The sequence below is a fragment of the Pongo abelii genome, chromosome 20, assembly GCF_028885655.2.
Source record: "Pongo abelii isolate AG06213 chromosome 20, NHGRI_mPonAbe1-v2.0_pri, whole genome shotgun sequence".
In the NCBI taxonomy this organism is placed as follows: Eukaryota; Metazoa; Chordata; class Mammalia; order Primates; family Hominidae; genus Pongo; species Pongo abelii.
In genome coordinates this window covers 33,090,496-33,101,281 of record NC_072005.2, presented here as the reverse complement: position 1 = coordinate 33,101,281, position 10,786 = coordinate 33,090,496, and the positions used below count along the sequence as shown (strand labels likewise).

At 39.2% G+C, this 10,786-nt stretch overlaps 2 pseudogenes; one reads left to right on the top strand and one right to left on the bottom strand.

Moving 5' to 3' along the window:
• Positions 1–6,242: 6,242 nt before the first annotated feature.
• On the top strand, positions 6,243–7,457 carry LOC100457554 (tricarboxylate transport protein, mitochondrial-like; annotated as a pseudogene).
• On the bottom strand, positions 8,483–9,331 carry PONPYGV1R-PS1909 (vomeronasal 1 receptor ponPygV1R-ps1909 pseudogene; annotated as a pseudogene).

Genomic DNA, 10,786 nt, shown 5'->3' with positions numbered 1-10,786 from the left:
GGCTGGGATGAGGAGGCCTTGGGAGTTAACTGGATACCTCAGAACAGTGGAGGCAAACAGGAAGCACAGGAGGCCTCTGAGGCCCCCCACATTGTCCTGGAGCCTGTAGGGCTCCCTCATTCTTTCTCTTGTTTCATAGTCTATTTTTCTTTGTTTGTTAAATAGTTTTATTCAGCTAAAATTTACATAACATAGAGTTCAATGTATTAACCGATTTAAAGTGTAAAATTCAGTGTTTTTCAGTCTATTTCCAATGCTACACAACTGTCACCACTATCAAATTCCAAAATAGTTTTATCACCCTTTCACAAAAGAACTCCATCTCCATCAAGCAGTCATTTCTTATTCTCCCACCCAATTTCCCTGGTAACGACTAATCCACTTTCTATCTTTAGTTGTCTATTCTAGTCATTTTATAGAAATATAATGTGAAATTTTTTCTTTGTTTTTTCTCATTTAGCATATGTTTTTATTATTTATCCATGTTGTAACACATATCATAGGACTGTATTTATTTTTATGGCTAATATTCCATTGTATAGATAATACCATATTTTCTTTATTTGGTTATTCACCCACAGATATTTGGGTCATACCTACTTTTTGGCTATTTATAACAATGCTCCTATAAACATAATACAAAGTTTTTGGGTAGGTATATGCTTTTATTTCTGTTGGGTATATACTCAGGAGTAGAATTGCTGAGCTATATGGTAACTATCTTAACCTGTGGAGGACCTGCCAAAATATTTTCCAAAATGGCTGTATTATTTTACCATGCCATCAACACTGTATGAGGGTTCTAATTTCTCCACATTCTCATCCACATTTATTTCTTTTCTTGAATATACCTATCCTAGTGTGTGTAAACTGACATTTAATTGTGGTTTTGATTTGCATTTTTCTAATGAAAAGAGATGCTAAGCATCTATGTGCTCATTGGTCATTTATATTTTATTCTTATATACTGATGCATTGTTATCATTAATAATTGAAATGTTCACTAGTAGAGTATTTTTCTAAGTTATAATAATAATGTGATTATCATTAATTATTATTATTATCCATTTATACTCAATGGAGTTTCACTGTTGTTGCCCAGGCTCAAGTTCAATGAAGCAATTTCGGCTCAATGCAACCTCTGCCTCCCAGATTCAAGCATTTCTCCTGCCTCAGCCTCTCAAATAGCTTGGATTAGAGGTGTGCACCACCATGCCCGTCTAATTTTGTATTTGTAGTAGAGATGGGATTTCACCATGTTGGCCAGACTGGCCTTTAACTCCTGACCTCAGGTGATCCACCTGCCTCGGCCTCCCAAAGTGCTGGGATTATAGTCATGAGCCACTGTGCCCAGCTTTAAGTTATTTATAAATGTTACAAAGGTATACAATAATTTACTCAATAAATGCTGTTGTTTTATTTTATTTAATTTTATTATATTAAATTATATAAGCTGATTGTCTTCTTGGAATGCTCTGTATTTCTGAAATAAAATCTTCTCAGTTATTATATATGTACATATTGTATATACATATATATATATACTCATGTAATTTTACATCCAAATGTATCTTATATTGGCTTAGTTTTGAAGTTTTGGAATAATGACTGTGTTAGTCGCAAAATTTTTCTATGACTTTTATTTCTTTCTTTCTTATAAAATATATTTTAAAGAGAGATTTGAAATTAAGTAATAATGCAGGATAGAAAACCAACATACAAAAATTAGTAGCATTTCTATATCCTGATAGAAATCATTCTGAAAAAAAATTTTCTTTACAATACTTACAAATAAGTAGGAATAAACAACTAAAGAAGGGAAAGATTTCTATAATGAATCTGTAAAATATAAATTAAAGAAATTAAAGAAGATGAAACAAAATGAAAAGGTATTTTATATTGCATGAAATAAAATAATCAATATTGTTAAAATGTTCATACTGCCAAATCAATTTACAGATTTAATGCAATCCCATCAAAATACCAATGACATTCTTCACAGAAGTAGAAACAAAATTCTAATATTTACATAAAACCACTTAAAAGAATATTCAAAGGCATCTTAAGCAAAAGCAAAACCAAACAAAACTGGAACCACCATACTACTTGGCTTCAAAATAGTCTGTAAAAATATACTAACCAAAACAGCATGGTACTGACATTAAAACAGACATGTAGACCAATAGAACAGAATAGTGAATCCAGAAGAAAATTTATACATTTGTAGTGAACTCATTTTTGACAAAGACACCAATAACATACACTGGATAAATGACGGTCTTTTCTGTAAATGGTGCTAGGAAAACTGAATATCCATATGTAGAAGAATAAGACTAGACCCCTATCTCTCACTCCATACAACCATCAAATAAAAATGGATTAAATACTTAAATCAAATACCTGAAACTATAAAATTACCACAAAAAAACCTTAGAAAAACACTGCAGGTTATTGATCTGAGCAAAGATTTTTAAATAATGTTTCAAAAGCACAGGGAATGAGAGTAAAAATGTACAAATGAGATCACATCATACAAACAACTTCTGCACAGCAAAGGAAACAATCGATAAAATGAAGAGACAATTCCTAAAATGAGAGAAAATAAGGCTGGGCATGGTGGCTTATGCCTGTAATCCCAGCACTATGCGAGGCCGAGGCAGGTGATTCACCTGCCTGGTTAAGTTTAAGACCAGCCTGGCCAGCGTGGAGAAACCCTGTTTCTACTAAAAATACCAAAATTAGCTGGGCGCAGTGACACGCGCCTGTAATCCCAGCTACTCGGGAGGCTGAGGCAGGAGAATCGCTTGAACCTGGGAGGCAGAGGTTGCAGTGAGCTGAGATCGTGCCACTGCACACTAGGCTGGGTGACGAGAGAGACTCTGTCTCAAAAAGAAAAAAGAGATGAGAGAAAATATTTGCAAGCTACACATCCGACAAGCGATTGATAAGCAGAATACAAAAGAAACAAAAAACTCAATAGAAAATAATTAAATAATCCAGTTTTAAAATGGGCAAAAATCTGAATAGACACTTCTCAAAAATATAAGGGGCATAAACAAAGAACCTAAAAGTTAGAGAAAAATTATATAGAAAAATTGAAAATTTTAGAAAAAATAGTCCCAGACTAGTCACGTTAAAATATAATTAGCAATGAAAAAAAGAAAATTCTACAACTTTAAAGTAGAAAAAATATAGATTAGAAACAAAAATGGGGGTAAAGTATGACTTTGTTTTTACTTCTTGATTGATTATTACTTAGGTATTATCATTTCATTAAAATCCTCATATTTCTGGGCCTACTTAATTCTATGCTATTTTATTTTTTAATTTTTTAAATTTAATGTATTTAATTTTTGTGGGTACACAGTAGGTGTATATATTTATGGGGGTAAATGAGATGTTTTGATACAGGCATGAAATACATAATACTCCCATCATAGAGAATGGGATACACCCTCCCCAACTTAAGCATTTATTTTTTGTGTTACAGTCTAATTATTCTCTTTTAGTTTAAAATGTGCAATTGGCTGGGCATGTGGTGAAAACCCATCTCTACTAAAAATACAAAAAATTAGCTGGGTATGGTGGCAGGTGCCTGTAATCCCAGCCACTCAGGAGGCTGAGGCAGGAGAATTGCTTGAACCTGGGAGGCAAAGGTTGCAGTGAGACAACATGGCACCATTGCACTCCAGCCTGGGTGACAAGAGCAAGACTCCACCTCAATAAAATAAAACAAAACATATGAAATAAAATATAAAATAAAATAAAATAAAATAAAATGTACAATTAATTATTGACTATAGTCATCTTGTGCTACCAAATAGTAGGTTATATTTATTCTATTTATTGTACCCATTAACAGTCCCCAACTTTCCCCCAGCCCCTACTATCTTTCTTAACCTCTGAAAGAGGTTAAGAAAACTAACCTTCTTCTCTCCACGTCCATGGGTTCAATCGTTTTGATTTTAAGATCCCACAGGTAAGTGAGAACATGCAAAGTTTGTCTTTCTGTGTCTGACTTATTTCACTTAACATACTCTCCACTTTTATCCACGTTGTTGCAAAAGACAAAATCTCATTTTTATGGCTGAATACTACTCCATTGTATGTATGTGCTACATTTTTTTTTAATCCATTCATCTCTTGGTAGACAGTTTGCTTTCAAATCATAGCTATTGTAAACAGTGAAGCAACAAGTTGATTTTCTTTCTTTTGGGTATATACCCAGTACTGGGATTGCTGGGTTGCATCGTAGCTATGGTAGCTCACTTTTAGTTTTTTAAGAAACCTTCAAAATGTTTTTTTTATAGTGGTTGTACTAACTTACATTACCACCAACAGTGCACAAAAGTTCCCTTTTCTCCACATCCTCGTCAGCATTTGTTAATGTCTGTCTTTTGGATATAAGACATTTCAACTGGGGTGAGATAATATCTCACTGTAGTTCTGATTTGCATTTCTCTGAGGTTCAACTTTTATATGCCTGTTTGCCATTTGTATGCTTTCTTTAGAGAAATGCCTCTTCAAATCTTTTGCCAATATTTTGATTATTAGATGTTTTTCTATAAACTTGTTTGAGCTCTTTCTATATTCTGATTATTAACTTGTCAGTTGAGTGGTTTGCAAGTATTTTCTCCCATTCTGTGGGTTGTCTCTTCTCTTTGTGGATTGTTTCCTTAGCTGTGCAGAAGTTTTTCATCTTGATCTGATTCCATTTGTCTATTTTTGCTTTGGTTGCCTATGCTTGTGGGGTATTACTCAAGAAATTTTTGCCCATACCAATATCCTGAAAATTTTTTGCAACTTTTTCATATATAGTAGTTTTATATAATTTGAGGTCTTATATTCACATATTTAATTAATTTTGATTTGTTTTTGTATATGGTGGGAGATAGGAATCTAGTTTTATTCTTTTGCATATGGATATCCAGTTTCCCCAGCACCATTTATTGAAGGGACTGTCTTTGCCCCACTGTATGTTCTTGATATCTTTGTCAAAAATGAGTTTTCTGTAAATGTGTGGATTTGTTGCTGGGTTCTCTATCCTTTTTCATTGGTCTATGTGTTTGTTTTTATGCTAGTACCATGCTGTTTTCCTCATTCTGGTGATATGACATATCACATTTATTGATTTGTGTATATTAAACTATGTTTGCATCCCAGGGATACACCCCACTTGGTCATGATGAATAATCTTTTTAATGTATTGTTGAATTCTGTTTGCTAGTATTTTGTTGAGATTTTTGCATCAGTATTTATCAGAGATATTGGCCTGCAGTTTCCTTTTTTTGATGTATCTTTGTCTGGTTTTGATATCAGGGTAAAACTGGCCTCATAGAATGAGTTTGAAAGTATTCCCTCCTCCTTATTTTTCAGAATAGTTTGAATAGGAATTGGTATTACTTCTTGAAATGTTTGGTAAAATTCAGTTATGAAGCCATCAGGTCTTGGGCTGTCCTTTCCTGGAAGAGTTTTTTATTAAAGCTTCAATCTCATTAATTGTTATTGGTCTGTTTGGGTTTTGGATTTCTTTACTGTTTAATCTTGGTAGGTTGTATGTCTCTAAGAGTTTGTCTATTTTTTTTTTTTTTAGACTTTGCAATGTATTGGCATATAGTTGCTTATAGTAGCCACAAACCAATCTTTGAATTTGTGTGTTATCTGTTGTAATATCTCCTTTTTTAACTCGTTTTTCTATTTGAATTTTAAAAAATTTTTTAGTCTGCTGAAGGTTTGCCAATTTTTAACTTTTCAAAAAGGCCAAATATTTTCATTAATCTTTTGTAGTTTTTGTTTTATTTTTTTCTGCTCTAATCCTATAATCCTATGATTTTTTTCTTCTACTATGAGTTTTTTTTTTTTTTTTTTTTTTTGGCAGAGTCTAGCTCTGTTGCTCTTATTACTGCCATAACAAATTTTAATTCCAGCCTATCTCTCATCTACATGACCACAAACCCCTACACTATGGCCTGAGAGAAAACTGCTCACTAATAACCTAAAAACTGTTTATCCCTTTCAATGTCAGTGAGCTGAAAATAAAAACCAAAAACCTGTTGATCCCAATACACTATCCTATACAACATATACTATTGCTTTTAACAAAAATTACAAGCCAACACATCCCCTTTTATCTTTATGTGAGATCTTTAGTTGTGTTAAAACCAAATTAAGGTCCCAGCGTGGAGTTCAGGAGGCTCCGATCCCAGGAGACGCCGGGCACTCCGCCTCCTGCCGGTCATGCCATGCCTGCGTCCCGGAAGGCCCGGCTGATGCTCCCGCTCCAGGGCAGGCGATCCCGGCAGGCAGCCTGGCTGGCGGCATCAAAATCTACATCACAGGGCCGGGCGCGGTGGTTCATGCCTATAATCTCAGCACTTTGGGTGGCCGAGACGGGCGGATCATCTGAGTCAGGCGTTCGAGACCAGCCTGACCAACATGGGGCAACGCCGTCTCTACTAAAAATACAAAAAAATTAGCCGGGAGTGGTGGCACATGCCTGTAATCCCAGCTACTCGGGAGGCTGAGGCAGGAGAATCGCTTGAATCCAGGTTGTAGTGAGCCAAGATCGCGCCACTGCACTCCAGCCTGGGGGACAAGAGCAAAATTCTGTCCAAAAAAAAAAAAAAAGAAGAAAGAAAGAGGAAGGAAGGAAGGAAAAGAAAAAAAAAATCTGCATCCCATTCCCCACCGAGTTCGTGAAGATGCAGCTGCAGCTGGACTAGCACTCGCATCCACCGGATACCGGGCATGGGGCCTGCAGGCACACAGTCGCAGCCAAGGCATCCTGGGCCTGGGCCGCAGCCTCAGCTCCCTGCTCTGCGGCTTCATCCACAAGGCGGCGTGAGGCGTTCCTCAGCAACCACATGCGGGATGCCCAGGGACTGGTGAACAGAAAGGCGGGCAGCGGTGCGGCCAGTGAGCTAGCGTCGCCGAGGCCGTGGTGGTCCTATGTCCCATGGAGACCATCAAGGTGAAGTTAATCCATGGTCAGACCTCTCCAAATCCAAGTACAGGGGATTCTTCCACAGGGTTAGGAGATTGTGCGGGAACACCGGGACTTACGGGGACCCCACAGGCCCCGTGCTAAAGCAGGGCTGGAACCAGGCAACTCGTTTCTTTGTCCTGACATCCCTGCGCAGCTGGTACCGAGGGGACAACCCCAACAAACTCATGAACCCGCTGGTCGCTGGGGTCTTCGGAGCCATTGTGGGAGCGGCCAGTGTCTTCGGAAATGCTCCTCTGCACGAGATCGAGCCCCAGATGCGGGACCTGGAGGCGCACAAATGCAGAACACATGGGACTGCGGCTGCAAATCCTGAGGGAAGGGCACAAGACCTTCTACAAGGGCACTATTGCCCGCCTGGGCCGGGTCTGCCTGCATGTGGCCATAGTGTTTATCATCTATGATGAGGTGAGGAAGATGCTCAACAAAGTGTGGAAGACAGAGTAAGCTTGGAGGGGCCGCGAGGGGACCACCTCAGCACCTCCAGAGCACCCCGCCACCCTTGTCTCACATGATTCCAGTGCAGAAATGCCAAAAGGCCCCTTCCCATATCCCTCGAGCTCTGTGGCCTGGTCTGTGCATTGTGGCCATCACGTCCATCTGTCCCATTGTGTCATGTCTTCCCTGTGGTCTGTATGTGACACCGTGTCTACACTCTGGTCCCACCATGGCTGGATGTCAACTGGCCTGTGAATCTGTGTCCACTTGTCCATGTGCTTACTGTGAGCCCTGGGCCTGTGTTTCATGCTCTGTGTCATGGGACACTGTGCTCCGCCTCCCAGGGTGCCCGTGTGGCCTGAGATCTTGGCCCTGTAGCCCTTGCCTAGTTCCAGTCCAGTGCCTTCCACCCTGCCTTGGCCTACCACAGCTGCCTCTGGGCCTCATCCTGGTTTCACTGCATTCCAGGGGTTGCAGCCCAAATCCCCAACCCCACTCCACCCCCAGGTTCTCCCACCATTGGCCCTAACTGGCCTTCTGGACCTCCCTTTGCCCAGAAGAGGGTGGCACCTGCCACTCTCAGGACCACCCTGCCAAGGCAGACTAAACCAGATCCTGTTGCAAAAATTAATTAATTAAAAGTATGAAGCACAGAAGAAAATGAGGTACCAGGAAAAGGGGTGAGAAGAAATTAGACATTACATAAACTTTGCATATTGGAAATACCTATATTATTTTTTTGAGATAGTCTCAGTCTGTTGCCCAGGCTGGAGTGCATTGGCGTGATCTCAGCTCACTGCAACCTCCACCTCCCGAGTTCAAGTGATTCTCCTGCCTCAGCCTCCCGAGTAGCTAAGACTACAGGTGCCCACTACCACGCCCAGCTAAGTTTTTGTATTTTTACTACAGACAAAGTTTCGCCATGTTGGCCAGGCTAGTCTCAAACTCCTGACATCAAGTGATCTGCCTGCCTCAGCCTCCCAAAGTATTGGGATTACAGGCATGAGCCACCGCACTTGGCCGGATATATATTTTAAATCTTTAAGTCAAAACAAGTGGGGAAAAGAGGATATCGAAATAATTTTGAAAGCGCAGGGAACTATAAACTGAACAAGCAAATTTGGAAAAGAGACAAATACAAGTGGAATAATTTAAAAGTAAATAAATTTAATATACAATATGTGAGTTAAATATAAAATTAGACTGAGTTGACGACAGAATTAGTGAACTGGATTTGTGAACTGGAGTTTTCAGCAGAATGAATACAACCATATAAAAAAGAGAAAATAATAGCAATATGAATGTAATTATATGTATAGGAATAATAGAATGACAAGAAATAAAGCACAACTTAGCACATCGGTCTTGGTCATATTAGAAGATGTAGCTTACATAAGAAAGTGTGCAGTATTTACTGATACTTAGCACATCAGTCTTGGTCACTTTAGAAGAAGCCACAGTGGAGGAAAGCAGGTTACTGAGAGACAAACTGAGAACCCATGGGAAGAAACAGGAGTGGAAAATGTAACCTGTGAATTTCTGTTTAGTCTTCACCAACCAGGAGGTGCTGGGGCTGATGGTGATGACCTGGAGCACAGTCAGGAGAAAGGTGATGGAGCTGGAGAGGCTCCTCATCACCCTGTACATGTAGAAAAATGCCTTGCACTTGAAGTTATTCTGCAAATGTAGTTACTCAAACAGGTCTGGAGATGCTAAGAAGACCACGGTGAGGAGCATCACTAAGTGTGCAAGGTCCAGGTGACAGGTGATGTGGTCAGTGGACTTAGGCTTGTGATCTGGAAGGACTGTGAAGATGTGGAAGAGAAGGAAGGTCTTGGCTGTAAGTCCGATGGCAGCTTGGAAGAAAAGGGCATTTTTTATATTACTATAAGTGCAACATGATAATCTTAATGATGAAGAGGAATCATCTTTTCTATATTTGAAAAAAGCAATAAGACTTCTATCATCAATGTTATTTATTGCATAGTCAAAACTATTACCAACCTTACCATTTTTATTTCACTCATTTATCTTGATCAAACCCACCTCATACAAATTTTTCAAAATGCAGCCTGAGCACTATATTATACAACAAATTACTTATACATATATAAAACATCCACACATTCACAATCACATGTATGTAGGGTCCACATTGTCTATACTCATATAATAATATAGTACCTGGACTCACTCTTCAGAAAGCATTTCTTTATTTTCTGCATTTTTTGTTTAATTATCACCATCCATGGTAATATGCATGTAAAAATAAATCACAGGTGTTTGAACAACTGAACTGAACTTTATGCTAATGGGAAAATAATCCCCAAAAATTTTCTTAGGAAAAAAATATTGCATTGAGTTGATGTAATATCACATCAGTGTGATAAAGTTTCTTTTTTTCTCCCTCTTTCATATTTAAGCGCCCTTCTAATTACATGAGGCTTCTGCTCATGATAATTTATCATGAAGTCAGCTGCTTGCTAACCTTGACACTATCTGTATCTTAATTTTCCTTTGTCACATTACCTAAGATATTCACAGATTCTGGAGTTTAGGGTATGAACATTGTTGTATGTGGGCGGCAAGCCACCCAGGTGCCGAGGCAAGAGACCGAGGACATGAGCTGTTCCAGTATAATAAAATATAAAACAAGAATAGTTATACCAAATATAGATCTTAGATATAATTATATATGAATATCATTAATCATTAGTTTGTAGCAATTACTCTTTATTCCAATATTATAATAATCTTCACTCTATAATCATAACCTAGGAAAAAAAGGCCATACAGAGATAGGAGCTGAGGGGACATAGTGAGGAGTGACCAGAAGACAAGAGTGCAAGCCTTCTGTTATGCCCAGACAGGGCCACCAGAGGGCTCCTTGGTCTAGCGGTAATGCCATCGTCTGGGAAGATGCCCGTTGCCAGGTGGACTGTGGTCTAGCGGTAGCCTCAGTGTCAAGGAAAAACACCGGCTAATTAGCAGACCGGGAATGGGAGTCTCCCTTTCCCCGGCGGCGGGGTGGGGGGGCGGTTTAGAGAAGACTCTACTCCTCCACTTCTTGTGGAGGGCCTGACATTAGTCAGGCTTGCCTGCAGTTATCCGGAGGCCTAACCAACTCCCTGTGATGCTGTGCTTCAGTGGTCACACTCCTAGTCCGCTTTCATGTTCCATCCTGTACACCTGGCTCTGCCTTCTAGATAGCAGTAGCAAAATTAGTGAAAGTACTAAAAGTCTCCAATAAGCAGAAATAATGGCATAAGCTGTTTCTCTCTTTGTCTCCTCTCTCTGCCTTGGCTGCCAGGCAGGGAAGGGCCCCCTGTCCAGTGGACACATGAC